Genomic DNA, 16,326 nt, shown 5'->3' on the forward strand with positions numbered 1-16,326 from the left:
TGCTTCTTGAGGAATCATAATTAAATCAGTGAATGAAAACAAAAACAAAATTATGCCCTCAAGCTGTCTGCCCTTAACTTTCAGCACTCATGTAAGGAGGAGACATACTTTGTCTTTTTAAAGAAGAAGTATTTTCATATATAGTAAGATTATATAATTGTCACTTTCTAATAATTGATATCTGAATTTTTCTCATTTTAATTATCTTGATATTTTAGTGAGGTGAGTATATTTCCAAATGAGACCAAATAAGACAATTCAATTCAATATATATTTAGGAGTGCTTATGTGTAAGACACTAAAAAATTAAAAGTGCTATTCACTTAGGGTTATTTATTGCTAATATTTTACATATTTATTTTGGACTAGAGAAGAATCATATAACTTAAGAATGGCTTGCATGTTTAGTCCATGGTTCTGAATTATAGAAATTACGTTATATTGCTTCCTTGAAACTTACTATCTTTATATAGAATCACTGGCTTCCTAGTCCACTACAAAAATGTTCAGCCAATATTTTTATTATGATGACTTTCTTCCAAATCCACAAATCAGAGTAACACATTTTTTGAGCATCTAGTATATGCATGGTGATGTGTTTGATATCAAAAAGGTATAAAGGTGTATATATAAAGTGAAATGTCTGCTGGCAAGGAATTTACACTTTAATTGGGCATCTAAGACGTACATACATGAAAAGAGAACTCATAAAATCAGCTAGGATGCTACCACTTGTGTAGAATAAACTCTAAGTGCTATAGAAATTCAAAGGAGTGAGAGGTCATATTCGCTTGGTAGAGTCAAGGAAGACTTCTTGGAGGAGGGGTCTCGAGCTAGACCTTGCATTTTGATAAAGTTTTATTATTTATTTATTATTGAACTATTTGAAACATAGTATTTTTAAAATAATTTATTTTATTGTTGTTGTTGTTGAGACTATACACAGCAAAACATAACCAATTCAACAATTTCTACATGTACAATTCAGTGACATTGATTACATTCTTCGAATTGTGTAACCTTCTCACCCTCCTTTTCTGAGTTATTCCTCCCCTGTTAACATAAACTCACTGCCCCCTAAGTTTTCCTATCTAATCTTTCAAATTGCTGTTGTGAATTTGATGCCATATAGATAGATCTTAAAAGAATACAATACTCAAGGCAGACATTCTTTACTAGTTAAACTAAACTATTGTTTGGTTTTAAGAAGATTTCAGGGGATATTTTTCATTTAAGATTTCAACATTTTCTCAGGACAGTAGTTTTGGGGGTTGATAGGGTTTTAGAAGATAGGGAAGGCACTCAGGAGCAAAATAGTTTAAGTAAAGCACAGAGGTGAAAGTGCAAAGCTCTTTCAGGAGTCATTGGGCTAATAATAATAGAGAATACAGCCTTCATTGTTGATTACACCTCAACATAAAAGAAAAATCCTCACAATTGGACCAGTAAGCAACATCATGATAAATGAAGAAAATGTTGGAGTCGTAAAGGATTTCATTTTACTTGGATCCACAGTCAACACCCATGGAAGCGGTAGTCAAGAAATCAAATGATGCATTGCACTGGGCGAATCTGCTGCAAAAGATCTCTTTAAAGTGTTAAAAAGCAAAGATGTCACTTTAAGGACCAAGGTGCCCCTGACCCAAGCCATGGTGTTTTCAAATCACCTCGTATGCATGTGAAAGCTGGACAATGAATAAGGAAGACTGAAGAAGAACTGACGCCTTTGAATTATGGTGTTGGCAAAGAATATTGAATATACTATGGACTGCCAGAAGAACAAACAAATCTGTCTTGGAAGAAGAACAGACAGAACGCTCATTAGAAACAAGGATGGAGAGACTTCGTCTCACATACTTTGGACATGTTATCAGGAAGAATCAGTCCCTGGAGAAGGACATCATGGTTGGTAGAGTAGAGGGTCAGCTAAAAAGAGCAAGAGTCTCTATAAGATGGATTGACACAGTGGCTGCAGCAATGGGCTCAAGGATAACAACAATTGTGAGGATGACACAGGACTGAGCAGTGTTTCATTCTGTCGTACATAGGGTCAGTAAGAGTTGGAACTGACTGGATAGCACCTGACAACAACAATAATAGGAGAATCACCATTTATTAAAGGCTTGTGGGCTGGGTGCTTTACTTATTTAAGATTTAATTTTCACAACCACTCTCTAGTGAAGGAATTGAGGCCTAGAGATTGTGTTGGTCTGGGCTCTGTCTACCAGGCTTCTCCTAGAAGACCTGAACATTCAATAGGGTAGTATAGGTAGATAAAGCTGGAAAGGTAAAATGAGGCCAAATTATGCAAAGATGCTTTGCGTAAAGCTGAGAAGATTGTATTTTATGCTTTGTTTATTGGATTTTGAGTAGGACATGATTCAGGGTAAATGATGGCAAGATGAAAATGGTTTAGTGATAGGGAGGGAGACTGGTGGGCAAGGGATCAGTTAGGAGGCCTCCACCATGTTTGAGTGTGAGGGCTATGAGGCTTGATTTGATATTTTTGAGCTGATCATATTTTCAGCTTGCTTAAAAAATAATATATTTATTGTTATTACACAAGTGATAAATGATCACTATGGAACATTTCGAAAAGGGAGTTAGCAAAAGCAAGAAAATAAAAGTTGCTCTTAATCTTAACACTTGGAGATAAAATTAGTATTAACATTTTGAGATATTTCCTGCCAGTCTTTTTTATTTCAACACTCCTCTTCACTGTGAACTGGACTGACAAATGCTTGGGGAGATTGACTTTAACTAACTTTTATTCCGGCACTGCAAAATGTTTAACAGAAGCAGTGTAGTATAATGGTTAAAAACAAAGGCTCTATATTCTAGATCAAACTGCCTGGATTCAAATTCTGGATCTTGGGAAAGTTACGTAACTACTCTGAGCCTTAGTTTTCCCACCTATAAAGTGAGGATAATGATAGTAAATATCTCATAGAGTTGTTGTTGAGGATTAATTAAATTAGTGCATGTAAAGCACTTAGAATAGTACCTGGCTTGTGGTAAGTGCTCAGTAAATGTTAGCTTTTTAGTGAAACCTATGAGAGCTGGAACTCGACGGGACTGCCTTGTTTTTCTGAGTGTCGCAAGTTTTCTGCCTTTGGCAGTACAGTCTCACCACTTTTCTATTACTCCCTATTAGTGGAAAGTATTTGAGTTTTCCTTCACTGATAGGCTTCCAACTTACACAGGTCTGGCTTTGCAAGTTTTGCTGTATTAATTCTTTTTCTCTGGACAGTTCTTTAAATGGCCCATTGCAACCTGTCTTTTATTCATTCATTCACTCAGCAAACATTTGTTGAATGTCTACTGCTATTAATACATTCAAGGGATTTCTACTAGAGTAACACTGCCCAATAGAATTTTCTGCAATGATGAGAATGTTCTATATCTGTGCTGTCCAGTAGCCACATGTGGCTAATGAGCCTTGAAATGTGGCTAGTGAGATCAAGGAACTGCATCTTAAATTTTACTTAACTTTAACTAATTTAAATTTAAGTAGCCACCTAGAGCTAGTGGCTACTATATTGAACAAAGCTGGGCTGGAGTCTGCCTACATTTTTGCCCTTAGTTTGCATTGTTTCAGCCTAGAAACAATGTTTTGATGAGATCTCTGTTACCATTCCAATTCTGATGTCTCATTGATCTACTTTCTTAGCTTATCTCCTTTTGGTCCCGTTGAAGATGTAAAACCAAAGTAAGCCTATCTAGTCTTGTTATTGCTTAGGAATGATCCCCCCTCCCTTTTTTTTAAAAATTCTCTGCTCTCAGCTAAGTTTTTTAATGTATAAAAAGTAACATTAACTTTATCCTGATCTTCACTGTAAGCCAACAAATGAGATAATGTATTTAAAGCCTCTGGCACAGGATCTGGCACACTGTAAGCATATAATACATAAAAATTATTATAATTATTGTGTTAACCATGGTGTGTTTACACACTGCTGTGACTGTTTTTATTCTGCATAAGCCATCTGTCTCAAACAGACTGCTTTTTAAAAGCCTGGAAGTGGATTAATTTTAAAAGAAGCTTTCTAACTGTTTATATCTTTCATGTTTTCACTTTCATTGTATATTTTGAATACAACAAAAGCAAATTATCCTAACCAGTGGCCTAAAGCAAGAAGAGTCCTCTTGGCTTTTGTTATCCAGAGAAGTACTGTAGCAATAGAAGCATTTATTATATGTCCTCCCCCCGCCCTGCCACCAATTGCCATGGAGTCGATTCCAACTCATGGTGACCCCATATGTGTCAGGGTAGAACTGTGTTCCCTAGGACTCCTTAAATGTCAAACTAAGCATTAACCATGTTCCATTCTCAAGGTTCTTAGAATTTTTTTTGTTTTTTTTCTAAATGCTTTCTAGATGTCTTATTAATTTACTGTTAACATTTTACTTATAATTTGACTTTTTTGTTACTATTTGTTAGTATGGCTTTTAGTCTGGTTTCAAGCTAAAAATACTATAAACTCTCTTTTATAGGTGCAAAAGCTAAGGCAGAAGTATAAACCAGAGTTTTTCCCAAATTGACTTTATTAGATCTAAATTGGGAGGAATCTATCTATTGGAACCTTGGAATTTTCACAGACTGGCCCTGAGAGGGAGGTTGTTGAGCAGATGAGGCTTTTGGCTCTCTGCTCTGCTTCATCCAGCCACAGCAGCTCTACTTTTTATGTTTCGTATTGAACTTCTAAATAAGAGTTTTGAAGAAACAATTCTCTTGCTTTAAAAAAGAAAAGTTGATACCCATAAGGCTGTCCAAAACTCAAAAAAAGAGAAGTTGAAAATCACTATATTAGTGATTTGTAAAGTATACTTAAGAAAGAAAGCTATCTGCATGACCTGCCAAATGGTAGGCATCTTATCCTCTGGGCACGCCTTGGGCAGCCCTGCCAGGGCTGTTGTGTGCCCAGCGGGAGTGACTGAGCTGACCTTTTGCAGTTTTATTTCTCTCTCTTCCTTGACCTCAACCTTCCTGCGTCCCCTTTTCCTTTTATCTCTCTCCCTCCTAAAATTTCTAGTTGGAAGGAGAACAATGAGCCTGGTAACTTATAAAGGCAGTAGGTGTGTATATTTTGTTTGTGTATGTGTATATATTTTTTTACACATGGGCACAGTTAAGATTGGTTGTTTTATCATCAGTTGCTCTAAATTATCAGTTTAAAAAAAAGGAACAATAAAGTACTTTGTTGAGTGCAGGGACTGATTATCTGGGCCTCTGGCGAATAAGGTTGTTTATGCCAGGAAGTCTTGTGCTCAATATCTGTAACCCAATTCCATGCCTTGCTCACTTCCATTCCCCAGTGGCCTTTCTGAGGACCTGTACCAGGAATTATTCGCATACGTCTTTGTCATTCTTCATGCCATGAGGAATTTAATATTTCTTTTAGACTTCTTACTCATGCCCTTAAACTTGCTTTTTTTTTTTTTTAAGGCCACATTTTGAATTTATTTTCCTATCTGCTAGTTTTCTTTCAGAATTGTTTTAACTCCCCTTCAAAATCCATTTGCAACAGTATGATTGCCATTTTGTTAAAATGGTGAATATGTCTTCACCAAATATTTATTTGAAATGACTCAGTCCAGCCCTGTGCTAGGTAATGTCATGGTGAATACAAGGGAAATGGAGTCATAGTGTCTCCCAGACAAGTCTCCTTAGGAAGCAAGTCATACATTAAGGAAACACAATATTGTCAGCTAATGAGAAGAAAATATAGCAGGATATTTTCCCAATCTCAGTTAAAATAGTCATTTTCCAGTTACCCACCCTGAAAATTGCAAAGTCATCTGTAGTTACGCCTTCGTTTCTTGCTTCTTATCAGAAGCTAAGCTGTTGATTCTAAATCTTCAAACACTTTTTCATCTGTTCCTTCCCTTATACAGTTGCTGTAGTTCAACCCTCTTCCCTTTTGCCTGGAATGAATTATTCTCCTTGTCTTTCTTTGCCTCCTTTCCTACTCTTTCTTATGTTGTTGTTGTTATTGTTATTAGTTATTATGGAGTTGGCTCCAACTCATTGTGACCCCACGTACGATAGAACAAAATGTCGCCCAGTCCCATGCCATCTTTATAATCATTGGTATGCTCTAGTTCATTGTTGTGGCCACTGTGTATTTTGAGTGCCTTCCAACCCAGACTAGGGGACTCATCCTCCAGCACTATATTGGACAGTATTCTGTTGTGATCCACAGGGTTTTCATTGACTAATCTTTGGCAGTAAATAACCACGCCTTTCTTCCTAGTCTGTCTTAGTCTAGAACTCCATTGAAACCTGTTTACCATTTGAAATACCAGTGGCATAGCTTCCAACATCATAGCAACACACAAGCCACCATATTAAAACAAACTGACAGATGGGTGGTAGCTCTTCCTTATACACAGCTCTAACTGTATAGTTTCTTAAAAAACTGTATGACTCCCACTGATTTTAGAATTGAGTAAAAAAATCCTTTAGATTTATGGTCAGATTCCTTGTTACCTGTTTTCCCAGCCTTATTTCTCTTACTCACTTAATACCCAGTGACCAGTTGCTGTTGAGTCGATCCAACTCATGGCGACCCTATGGGTGTCAGAGTAGAACTGTGCTCCATAGGGTTTTCAGTGGCTGATTTTTTGGAAGTAGATCACCAGGCCTTTCTTCCAAGGTGCCCCTGGGTGGACTCAAACCACTGACCTTTGGTTAGCAGCTGAGTGCATTCACTGTTTGCACCACCCAGGGACTCCTCACTTAACACAGATCTACCTAATTGTGGGATCTTGGACAAGTCATTTAACCTTTGGGCTTTGGTTTCTCCTCCTGTTAAATGAGGAGAGTGGACCAGATCAGTGATTAGAAATCACACTGAATTAGTGTTGAATAATTTTTTAATGATCAGATTTTAAAAACACATTTTCTCAAAGGTGTGTGTGTGTTCCCAGAATAAATGAACAGTGATTAAACATGATGGATTAAAGTAGATCTCTTTGATTTTATCATTGTAATTTTAGTGAGAACTAGGTGGAAAGAGTCTCCAGAGATGAGAGCCTTCAAAGCATCTTTTGTAAGACTAGTGTATTGGTAAGGGGGTCTTAACTTTTTTTTTCTCTCCTCTCTGCCAAAGTAGATGGTTTAATGACTTAGGATTTGAGTCTGTTCTGATTTCATATAACCAGAAAAAATTTTGTTAAATAAAATACAGAGTAAGCTTCAGTAATGTTTGTGTCATTGTCTCTGGGTAGTGAAGTAGTACAGTCCCAGAAAGAAGATGACTTTTAATTTTTATTTTGATTATCATTATTACTATCATCATTATCATTTGAACCATCATATATTGAGGCTGTATAGAATAAAGTTTAAGAGTTAAGGATCCCATCCTAATTTTGTCTTTTTGCTGTCATGTGACTTTCGACAAGTCACTACATCTCTCAGTGCTTCAGTTTTCTTGTCTGTAATATGGAGATAATAATAGTACCTATTGTAAGGATTAAATGAGGTAATCCTTTTAAAAGTGCTTAGAACAATGTCTGACACATCATTTAAGTGTTCAGTAAATGTTACTGTCATCATCATTATTCGACTTGAAGAAGGGACTATCATGTTTATCTCTCTAGCTCTCACTTAATCCCCTTTGCCTGGCACTATGTTTAGTATGTATGTGACAGGCAGTAAATACTTGTTTTATAATTGTTCTGTTTATCTATTGAGAGCACAAGCCTTGCACATAGTAATTCTTCATATACATGTTTGTTAGATTGGATTGAAGTTATTTTACCTCTATACATTTCTTCCACTTTGGGAGAGGGAGAAAGATAAGTCATTGTGAGAATGTTGGTTCAGAAGTATGTTCTCATAAAATGAAATCTGTTTCTACATTTTGTTAATTTGTTGTAAGCTTATGAGTAATCTTAGAAGAAAAGATAAACTTGGGAAGGAGGAAGAAGCTTTATCAGGGTTTTGGGGAGACAATCTTAGATACTTGGTGTGGATGATCTCTTCTGAACTTCCCAAATTTAAAAAAAAGCATTTTGGCAACATTTAAAGTCACTGCATGTATGTGTATTAATAGCTCTGCCGTTGTCAGCAGATTTGGTATTTTGCTGCTTGGCAGTTTTGAGCAGTGTGGTTTAAAAATTTTTTGTTAAATAAAGAAAAATACGTAAAGAATGGATTCATTCTTAGTTTAATTTCAATTGTTATTCAAGATAGAAGGTATTTGTTTTCCTCCCAGAATACCTAGGTTATTTTTATATTTATTAAATTGGTTTAACATTTATAAATAAGCAGATCTAATTTTAACGTTTTAGATCTTTATATTGTTTTACTAAAAAAAGTAAAATTGGACCCCAAACCTGATTGGCCCTCTTGTTATTCTGTGTAATGCATTGACACGATCTAGGGATTGCTGAGTGATGTTTATTCTGTCTTTGGCTCTCTTAAAAATGGACTATAAAAACCATGAACAGAAAAGAGAAAGCCAGACTGAACCAGCTTTATTTCTTGTCACCTGATGCGAGGCTCTCGGTGGTTAATGCCTGTTCAGCTGAGTTTTCCTTATGAGTTCTTACATCTCAACCAGTTTTCCATGAAGTAATACTTATAAAACATGTTTAAACCGCAGCAAGCATTACCCGAGGATATTACTGCCCTTTTTTTTTTTTTTTGTTAAGTCGAGATTCATAGTTCTTTTGGGACTTGAGATCTGAGCTGTTGACCCTGCTTTTCCTTTTTGGTAATTCTTTCTGGTCCAAGAGAGTGATGGTGTCTTTGCTTTATTTGGGAGTAAAATGCAAAGCAGTTCATTTTAGTGCCACATGTTAAAGTTTAGTGGAGTCTGTTGCAGAGGCCTTCCTTCTAAAATGATAAGAGAAAATCAGATAAAAACATATCAAAACTTCCGAAGGACAGTCCTTTTTTTTTTTTTTTTTTTTTTAAGAAAATTGAACAAATCGAAGTAGTTTTCAGTGTTTCAGATGTAGGCCTTTTAGAAAGCATATTAATTTCAAAATTATGCCCACATTTTAATATTCTAAGTTTCTTTCAGGCCTCTTAATTGTTTTTGCTATAACCGTTGGAGTCAAATATTTTTCTGGAAAGACCAGTACAAGTCAGAAGACCTCTGTATTTGGATGCTATTTGTTGCTTAAAGTTGGCAGCAGAAAGGCTTTGTAAAGCAAACCAGTTGGATTTTCATTGATTCACAGATAGGCAGTTCTTTTTTTATGAATCAAAAGTGAAGTTATTATTGAACCATTGACCTTTTTACTTCCTTACCCATTGGCACAGGACAAAACACAGGCTTCGGAACCAAGTAGACCCAGATTCTAGTGCCCTCTCTGACTTTTGTCAAGTCTCTTAAACTCTCTGAATCTCATTCCCTAGATGGTAAAATAGGGGGAATTCCATTTCAGTTAATACATATAAAGTGCTTAGCATAGTTTCTAGGTATATTGTGGGAGAACAAGAAGTTGTAACTCTCCCAACAGCCTTGACAAAGTGGCCATAGAACTCTTCTTACTAGGTCCTGTTATGCAGTCTTAAGGTGATCCAAGTCTAACAGTAATGCTGGTGTTGTTTTATCAAAATAAGGACAGATAGGTGTGTTTTAGATTGCTGTCACACCTTTCCCTTCACTCCTCTGTTTGGGTAATAAAAAATTTTTTTTCTCTTTTTTTTATTGTCATGAAAACATACATACTAAAACATCTGCCAACACAACTTCCACATTTACAAGTCAATGACATTGATTACATTTTTCATGTTGTACTACCATTATTGCTATCCTCATCCAAAACATTCTACCACTATTAACATAAACTTGATGTTCCCCAAACAAAGGCTTCCCTTTTCTCCCTCCCTCCCACCTCTGGTAGCCATTAATAATCTTTGGTTTCTGTGTATTTGCTTATTTCTTATAAATGAGATCATATAGTATTTGTCCTTTTGCAACTGACTTATTTTGCTCAGCATGATTTTTTTAAATTATTTTTTATTGTACTTTAGATAAAGGTTTACAGAACAAATAGTTTCTCATTAAACCGTACACATATTGTTTTATGACAATGGTTAACAATGCCATGATATGTGAAAACTGTCCCTTCTCAACCTTGGGTTCCCTATTACCAGTTTTCCTGTCCCTTTCTGCCTTCTACTCCTTTTCCCTGGACTGTTGTGCCCCATTAGTCTCTTTTTGTTTTATGGGTCAGCATGATGTTTTCAAGGTTCATCCCGGTTGTGGCATGCATCAGAACTTCATTTCTCTTTACGGCTGCATAATATTCCATTCTATGTATATACCAGATTTTGTTTATCCATTCATCTGTTGATAGACATTTAGCTTGTTTCCACCTTTTGGTGTTGAGGCAGGGTCCACAATCACCAGCAGAAGACCACACACACACTCTAACAGTGCATGGGAAACGCTTTACTCACATGGAAAGAGAGCAAGATCAGCTTCACTAGTGGGCACTGGTCTCCTATGGCCAGCAAGCTCATCCCACATATGGCCGGTGCGGGGCAGATGTTCTACGTTCAACCCTCTTGTGCTGTAGTACGAGAGACCCCGTTCCCTCCCCGCCAGGAACGGATATAGAGGTGGCGTTGGCCAGGTGCCATGTGGTGCCCGCGCATGTGCAAGAAACAGAGAAAGTTACTGTGTGCTCAGAGGGGGGAAGCTTCTCTGATAAGGAGAAGGAACTGGGAGACAGAAAGTGACCCAATTCTTAGTCTCCTTATCAGAGAATGCTCTGGGCCCAAGGCCTTAGGCAGCCTGGATGGGAGGCGTAGAGGCACACCATTCCCCCTGTAGTCCATCCCCTGACTCCCATGAGGGTGACGGAAAAAGAAGCAAAGCAGTACCAAGTCCTGGTGTTCCTGTCTCCCATTCTGGACACTGAGCTGCGTGTCTGTGGTTTCATCCGTAACTCTGATGGATGTTGTATCTGTGCATCATTTGAGGCAGAATTTAATGAGGATTACTAGTAGGACTCTCCCCAGCAGATTGATCAGGCCTGCTTGGAGGAGAGATCCCAGCCAGCCACCCCAGTTGTGGCTTAATCCAAGCCAACTGAATAGATTAAAGGACTACATTTGTCCAATCTTATTTATGTATGTATAACATGTCCTGATGTATTTATGTAAAAACAGCACATTTCTCTCAACATGGCACATTATATGAACAGTACACACATTCCAGTACAAGTAATACAAAAGCTCCCTTTCTCAGCACAATTGAATAAGGTATTATCATTGCCAGACCAGGCTAATTCAGACTCAGTGTAATCAGTCAGTGTACATTGCACCACCTGGTCATATTCTGCAAGTTCTCTATGTCCAGAGTAATGTCAAACTCAGACTCAAAAGTACCGTTCTCAGAGTCAAATCATCCAGTTCTGTGGCATTTACATTTTTAACACAAAGAGATAAATTTCCTCCTAAAGTTGGAGTACTCCCCACAGGCAACTTTCATACTTTAAAAGAAGATGTTTTCCATCAGTAGTGGCGTCCACCGTATTCATTTACCACATGATCTCCTCAGTACACTAGTGTCATGGATTGAATTATGTCCTCCAAAAAAATGTGTGTATCAATTTGGCCGGGCCATGATTCCTGGTATTCTGTGGTTTTCCTATAAATTGTAAATCCTGCCTCTATGATGTTAATGAGGGAGGATGGGCGGCAGTTGTGTTAGTAAGGCAGGACTCAGTCTGCAAGATTGAACTGTATCCTGAGGCAATGTCTTGAGATATTAAAAGACAGAAGTGAGCAGTGAGATAGGGGGACCTCATACCATCAAGAAAGCAGTGCCAGGAGAAGAGCGCGTTCTTTGGACAGGGGTCCCTGCGCCGAGAAGCTCCTAGTCTGGGGGAACACTGATGAGAAGGCCGACAGAGAGAGAAAGACTTCCCCTGGAGCTGACACCCTGAATTTGGCTTTTTAGCCTACTTTGACTGTGAGGAAATAAACTTCTCTTCGTTAAAACCATCCACTTGTGGTATTTCTGTTATAGCAGCACTAGATGACTAAGACAACTAGGTTACACATTCCGTTGGTCCACTGCTTGTTGACAGGTCAGCTGGAAAAATGTAGGGAGATGACTCGTCATCTTGGTTCAGATGTTGACAGAGCCAGCAGTTGGTCTGATTGGTAGCTCTAGCAAAAAACCCTGTGTCACTGGGGCCCATGGATGAGGGGCCTGTGAGATAATCCGGGAAAAAAACAGACAACGTTAACAATTGCCCCCTCCCCTCCCCCATCTCCCATGAGACTTGAGGTGAGGGTTGCCCGGGTATAGCCACCCAGACTGTCCTAGTCTTCGGGCAGTGGCCTCTGTGGGAACCCAGATCTTTTGACCCCAAGTTTCTAACTGGAAGAAAAGTCACATCCTGAACACATTTATCATCACCTATGACGTCATCCACCTGTACCGAGGGGTTGAGTGCCTCAGTGTTCTTATTGCCTCTTCCTCCCATCCCCATCCCCATCCCCATCCCCGTGCGGTCCCACAGGGTAGAAGTGCTTGAAGGTAGCATCACCTCTGATCTGAACCACAAACTACCCCACGAGAAGTGTGTTCCAATGGAAAAAAGAAAGATTGGTTGAGCACATACTGAGCTTGGAATTTCTGATCAGGCAACTGCCTGGTTCTCCTCCACCCCCTCCAAGCTCAGTATTGCCAAACATGCATGGCATTGTCATATTTCATGCACTGTGTCATAGAGTACAGACATAAATACCAGTACAGAGGGTATATGTAGTTTTTCAGGAACAAAGTTTACAACATTGTAATAGTCAATTCATCCTGTTAACCAAGTTTATAAAGTGGCCCTTTATCTTGGGGCCTTTCACCCTGGGGTATTTTAGTCCAAATGATTCAGTTTAGTCCTTATTTCTGGGGGACTGCCTGAAGCAGTCAGTTTCAAATAGTTCGTTTTGTCCATGACATCAGGGTATCAGTTTCATGAGTGTAGACGAAGTCTGGAGATGGCTCTCTGTGGACAGTGCAGGAGCCAAGGCAGTTTCCGTTGTTTCATTGACTCAGTAGTCGTCATGGCAGTGTGGAAAGGCAGCACTGTGAGTTTTTTTTCAGGAGGAGGAGGAAAGCTTTCAGGAACATTTTTGGAAGAATAAAGATTGTTAGTGTTGCCCCCTCCCAAGATCCAGGTTTATTTTTCTATTTGCAGTGTGTCCCGTTTAATAAGACTTTATAACATGTTTCAATTATCTCCTCTTTATCCAGATCTCTTATCAGGAAGAGTTGTATACAAAAGAAACACATTTTATAGATTAGACAGTTTGATGAAACATACGGCGCAGATGAGAAATGCCCTTGCAGGGAACTGCTGCATTGAGACCCCAGACTCCTTGCCTGACATGTATAGCTCAGGCTGGAGTTATCTTGTCCCCTCCCATCAGCCCTTTAAGCCTGTCCATTGAAGTGCTCAGTTGCCTCTATGGCTTAGGGGTAATAGAGAGTGTGAAGAGTGCATTCAGGATCCAGCGGTAAGCCTCTATATAGGATAAGAGGCCTCGATATGATTTACCTGCCAAGAACACTCTGGCCTTTTGGCTCGGGAATCTGTCCCTGGGCAGGTTTTAGCCTTGGCCAGGGCCTCGTAGGCAGGTCAGCTTTCCTATGCTGTTCGACGTTTTCTGATGACAGTGGCAGTCCATGCGTGGAGGCCCAGTCTAGGACGTTGTGTGACTCTCCATGGGCTGTCCTTTCTTAAATCCAGGAGGTGGTTGGTTGCACATCTCTTTGTTCTGGAGCAGAGGATGCTTTGGTGTCTGCAGTCAGTTGGCAAGAGTGGTCTGCTTATTGGTTGTTTTCCCCTCTCAGCATAAGGGCCTTTCTGGTGACCATCCACACAAGTAACAAAAGCTTGTCAGGAGCAGAATATATTTACATATATACACACATATATATATAAATACATATATATATACATAATTTTGTCCAGATGTCTCATCCCCACAGGGGCTTGCTTTATATGTCAGTCTGAGGGTTGTCAGTGGCCAGGTTGAATGGCCAGACTATTAGCTATAGCCCTTGTCACAGTTTATGTGTGCCCCAGAAGTGGCCCTAATGGCAGCAGTTCCCATCAGGGCTTAGAGGCAAGTTTACAAAGGTGTGCATTAATACATCAACATCATCAGTACATGCAGTAGGAGTTTGTGCCTGAAGCACTTACCCATAGACGGCTTGGGCAACGGTCTCAATGAGGGTAACCTCAGACCCAAAAGTTTTCCTCATTTTGCTGCCAGGTGTTACAGAGATCACAGTCACCTGTGCAATGGTATCTAAAAACCCAAGGCATAGAATTCTTTTCATTTCCTCAATGAACTTTAATTAACATAAAAGGCCTTAACATAAGGCCTTTGGTCCTCCCTGGTGACAGAGGGACCTCGGCTTAATGCTCAGTCTTAATTATTTCTGAAAGTCAGGAGATCTGGGCAAAGTTGGCAGAGCCCTCAGTCATATCTGGAGCCATGCCTCCATCATACCAAGTGCAAGCATGGGTCCAGCACAGTTGCCTGGTAGCATGGAGGTGATCCCCTTACTGTTGCAGCTGCGACTATGTTGCTGCATGATTATCTTGGCAGGGGCAGTTATCAGAGGATTCCAGAGAGGGCCTCTAAGGTCTCTTCAAGGCTGCTCAACACAAGCCATCTTGAAAGCCTTTCTACTCTTTTTTTCCTGCTGTTTTAACTCTTGCTTTGTGCCGGATGTTACAGGGTATTCTCAGCACCAGGGACCTGCTGAGCTCCTCCAGCTATCTCTGGTCCCGTGGTTGGAGGGCTTTGAGCAATGGCTAGGGGTTTGTTGCCCTAACTCTTGAATCCCCCAGTTTCAGTATTGAAATAGACACATGGCAGTGGAGCTTTTCCACTGCCTCTCCCACTGTAATGCCAGGAAATAACAAAGACAGTGTGGGTTGCCATTGAGGAGAGCCCTGGTGCATGAAGGCCCCCAGTGTCATTTTAGACAAAATAGTATCATCAATCCTTATTTCAAGTTTCACTTTCAACAATACCATCATTCGTTCTGCACCGAGTAAAAACTGATCTCTTTTGGGGCATGCTAGCAGCCTGAACTGGGAGGAGCTTCCTAAGTAGTGGCTCCAGATTCCCCTCAGGCACAATCTGTGACCCCTGTGTCACCATGAGAGCAGACAACATTGTCTGTGACTCTCGAGATACAGTGGACTGCACCAATTCATCCCTGCCAACAGGGAGATTGTCTTGGTCCCATTTGTCATCGTCTGGCCAGAGGGAGGACAGCATTGTCAGTTTCTCATTCCTGGGGAAGCCGGCATCATCCCAGAAAGAGTCAACTCACCAGCCCTTGCGTTTCCACCATGCCATCGTGTCTTTTCTGGCCATCCTATGGACTATGCAAACCTGTCGAGGCAGGGTCTACAATCGCCAACAAAAGACCACACACATGCTCTAACAGTGCATAGGAAATGCTTTACTCACATATAGAAGAGACAGAGTGAGATCAGCTTCACTAGTGGGCACTGGTCTCTCACAGCCAGTAGGCTCATCCCATATATGGCCAGTGCAGGGCAGATGCTCTGCGTTCACCCCTCTTGCACTGAGACCCTGTTTCCCTCCCTGCCAGGAACAGATATAGAAGTGGGGTTGGCCAGGTGCCATATGGTGCCCGCGCATGTGCAAGAAACAGAGAAAGTTACTGTGTGCCCAGAAGGGGGGAAAGCTTCTCTGATAAGGAGAAGAAACTGGGAGGGAGAAGGCGACCCAATTCCCAGCCTGTTTATCAGAGAATGTTCTGGGCCCAAGGCCTTTACTTAGGCAGCCTGGATGGGAGGTGGGGAGGCAGACCATTCCTCCAACATTTGGCTACTGTGAAAAGTGCTGCAATGAACATTGGTGTACAAGTTTCTGTTTGCATTATTACCTTCACTTTCTAGGTATTTACCTAGGATTGGGATTGCTGGGTCATATGGTAATTCAATGTTCAGCTTTCTGAGGAACTGCCAAACTTTTTTGCACGGGGGCTACACCATTTTACATTCTCACCAGCAATGGAGGTAGCCAGGCACCATCTAGTTCTTCTGGTCTCAGGCTGATGAAGTCTCTGGCTTATGTGGCCCTTTCTGTCTCTTGGGCTACTACTTACCTTGTGTCTTTGGTGTTCTTCATTCTCCTTTACTCCAGGTGGTTGGGACCAATTGAAGCATCTTAGATGGCCACTCACAAGGTTTTAAGACCCCAGATGCCACTCACCAAAGTAGGATGCAGAACATTTTCTTAATAAGCTTTGTTTTATGCCAATTGATCTAGATGTCCCCTGAAAGCATGGTCCCCAGACCCCT

At 40.1% G+C, this 16,326-nt stretch overlaps 1 protein-coding gene across 1 annotated transcript in view; it reads left to right on the forward strand.

Annotated features, from left to right (window-relative positions):
• TESK2 (testis associated actin remodelling kinase 2) overlaps nucleotides 1–16,326 on the forward strand; it is a 126,185-nt gene that overhangs the window by 43,964 nt on the left and 65,895 nt on the right. The window lies entirely within an intron of this gene.

The sequence above is a fragment of the Trichechus manatus genome, unplaced genomic scaffold (genome assembly GCF_000243295.1).
Source record: "Trichechus manatus latirostris isolate Lorelei unplaced genomic scaffold, TriManLat1.0 scaffold00015, whole genome shotgun sequence".
NCBI lineage: Eukaryota > Metazoa > Chordata > Mammalia > Sirenia > Trichechidae > Trichechus > Trichechus manatus.